Genomic DNA, 3414 nt, shown 5'->3' with positions numbered 1-3414 from the left:
GATATGAGTATATCGGTTCAGGCGGAATATAAGATGTGCAGCAGAGTTCTGAACAGATTGAAGGGGGGATAGATGGCTAAGTGGGAGGCCAGTAAGGAGTAGGTTGCAGTAGTCAAGGCGAGAGGTAATGAGAGCATGGACGAGAGTACGGGTGGTGGTCTCAGAGAGGAAAGGGCGAATTTTGCTGATGTTAAAGAGAAAGAAGCGACAGGTCTTGGCTATCTGCTGGATATGCGCAGAGAAGGAGAGGGAGATGACTCTGAGGTTGCGGGCAGATGAAACGGGGAGGATGAGGGTGCCATCAACTGAGATAGAGAGTGGAGGAAGAGGAGAAGTGGGTTTTGGTGGAAAGACAATAAGCTCGGTCTTGGACATGTTCAGTTTCAGGTGGCGGTTGGACATCCATGCAGCAATGTCAGATAAGCAGGCCGATACCTTGGCCTGGGTCTCCGCGGTGATGTCTGGTGTGGAGAGATATAGCTGGGTGTCATCAGCATAAAGATGATACTGGAAACCATGAGATGAGATCAGTGAGCCCAGGGAAGAGGTGTAGATTGAAAAAAGAAGGGGTCCAAGGACAGATCCCTGGGGAACTCCAACAGAGAGCGGGATGGGGGTGGAGGAAGATCCATGAGAGTGTACTCTGAAGGTGCGGTGGGAGAGATAGGAGGAGAACCAGGAGAGGACAGAACCCTGGAACCCAAATGAGGACAGTGTGGCAAGAAGTAAATCATGATTGACAGTATCAAAAGCGGCGGATAGATCAAGGAGGATGAGGATGGAGTAGTGGCCTCTGGATTTGGCAAGGAACAGGTCATTACAGACTTTAGAGAGTGCCGTTTCTCCTCAACCTCTTCCATTGGTAGGCCCAGACTCTACACCACCATGCTATTTCTTTGTTGTAGGCCAGTTCCTCAGCCTTATCTTCTGGCGTACATGGCCTCCTCACAATTGCACCATTTCATTATCTTGTAGGTTCCTCAACTTCTTTCAAGGGTGGGCCTGGACTCCTCCCCCTGCTCTTCTATAACTGGCTTTCTTCCCTCTTCTCTGTGCTTGTTGTGTGCATGGGCTCCTGAATCTCCACTTCTGGCCTTTTGATGGACTCTTCTTCTCTTTCCCCCCTCCCCACCCCAGTGGCATACACCTGTTTCTTTCCACATGTACAAAGAAGCAGATGTGTACAGACAGAATGACCCTCTGCAATAGGGCTCACACATGAAACATGCTTTATCAAGGGAAAGTACTAGGATTTCTGTCTCTCTGGTTAGTGAACCTCCAATGTTGGTTTAAAAAATAGTGAGAAATCTTGAGGAGGTAAAGAGTGTACCATTTATATGTTACCATTGTACCACCGCTATGCTGTCTACATAAACTGCACGCAAGCTCCTCCAGTCTGTAGTTAGTCAATCTCTGGATTTGCCTCTCAGGAAGAAAAAAAAGAATGTGGCATTCATGGGATGACCCTTGTATACCCCTAGTTTAGCTTCTGGTTCTAGGAATAATAGCTGTGGTACTCCAGCACAAACATCCATTAGTCCTGACTCAGTAAAACAATAAGTTCATACAGTGCATTTTTTTCTAGCAAAAAAAGTGCCAGTACTCACATGCTAGGCCACCTTTCAGGGGTGAGGTGATCACTGAGGAGCCCACCCCACACTAGCCAAGCCCCTTGCAACCAGTCACAGAATCTATAACAAGGCAGAATTGGTGTGTAGAGCCTGTGCTCTTTCATTACAACTTGGGGTCCATGGGTCAATTTTAGCAGATGATGGAATAGGTGCCGGTACTCAGTACCCCCTCAAAAAAAGCCCCGAGTTCATATGTCATGTGGCAATCCTTCCTGCTTGCAAACGTTAGTTAATATGTTACTGGTAGAGTCTAAGAATGGTGTGGGACTAGGGTAGTGGTTCCCAAACATGTCCTGGAGGCACCCCAGCCAGTCAGGTTTTCAGGATATCCACAACGAATATTTGTGAGAGAGATTTGCTTGCTCTGTCTCCACCTCATGCAATTCTCTTCATGAATAATCATTGTGGATGTCTTGCAAACCTGACTGGCTGGGCTGCCTCCAGGACCAGGTTTTGGAACCACTGGACTAGGGTGATTTATTTGTGGGTAGGTGACATATGGGTGTTGATAGTGCATACAGCTCTGTTTCTAAGAGGATCAATGCTAGTCTGTTGAGGCTAGCCTGGTTGAACTGGAGCTTTTAAGGCCATTAGGATTATAGGTACAGAGGGACAAATAGAACAGCCCTACATCTAATAAGATATAGTGAGCCTAATTTTATAAATCATTTTTAAGCATAAAGGGCTAGATTCTGTATATCATGCCTAAACAAATCGGCTCTGGAAAAAAAAATATGCCTAGGTGTATTCTATAATATTTAGGCGTGGTTTATAGAATATGCCTAGTGCCCCTCTGCGTGACTAAATTTAGTCGCGGACAGTTACACCAAATGCTGATATCTAAATTAGGCGCGGACCGGGTGTATTCTTTAACAACACGCATAGATTTTACAAATGCCCACAACCCGCCTATTCAGTGGCCGTGGCCATGCCCCTTTTTAAACTATGCAATTTAGAATTCATGTGCATCAATTTACAGAATATGTTTAGAAAGTTGTGCACGTAAGTTCTAGTTAATGCCAGTGTCAATAATTGCTTGTTAATTGGCAATTATCGGAACTGATTGGCATGTTAGCTAATTATGTTGCGCAAATCCACAATACAACTGAATTTGTTTGCGCAACCTTAGTTGCGCTATAGGGAATGCGGGGGAAAAGGCTGATTAACATATGTAAATGGTCTCATAAAATAGCTATATCATGCTAGTGTGTACAGGTGCAGAATTCAGGTGAAGTGTGGATGGAGCTTTCAGGTACAGATTTAGATGATAAAATACACAATCTGGACTAGATTCAATAAATAGCTCAGAAAAAATGAGCACTGTTCTTTAAATGACACTCAGAGTTGGGCGCTGTTTATAGAATCCTTGGTAAATCCAAGTTTATTGTGTCACTGTAAAGACTTGATACGGCAGTGTTTCAGCCAACCGGCCTGCCTCAGGAGTCTATAAAATCTCTCAGAGGTGTCTTGGATGAAGAGTACAAAATTGCTTGTAAAAAATGAAAGCCAATATACAGACTGGTATAATAGAGTCGTATATAGAACAGTACCTTTTGGCAGGAAAAGACCAAACTGTCAAATAATGACTAGAGAAACACTGCTCCGGATAAAACATCAGTCTTATCCGTAGCAGTGTTTCTCGAGTCATTATTTGTCAGTTTGGTGTTTTCCCGCCAAAAGATACTGTTCTATATATAAGTGATTTTGTCCTCTTCATCCAAGACGTTTAAGAGATTTTATAGGCTCCTGAGGCAGGCCAGTTGGCCGAAACACGGCCCTGTCA

Source organism: Microcaecilia unicolor, unplaced genomic scaffold (assembly GCF_901765095.1).
Source record: "Microcaecilia unicolor unplaced genomic scaffold, aMicUni1.1, whole genome shotgun sequence".
In the NCBI taxonomy this organism is placed as follows: domain Eukaryota; kingdom Metazoa; phylum Chordata; class Amphibia; order Gymnophiona; family Siphonopidae; genus Microcaecilia; species Microcaecilia unicolor.
This window is presented reverse-complemented; position numbering follows the sequence as displayed.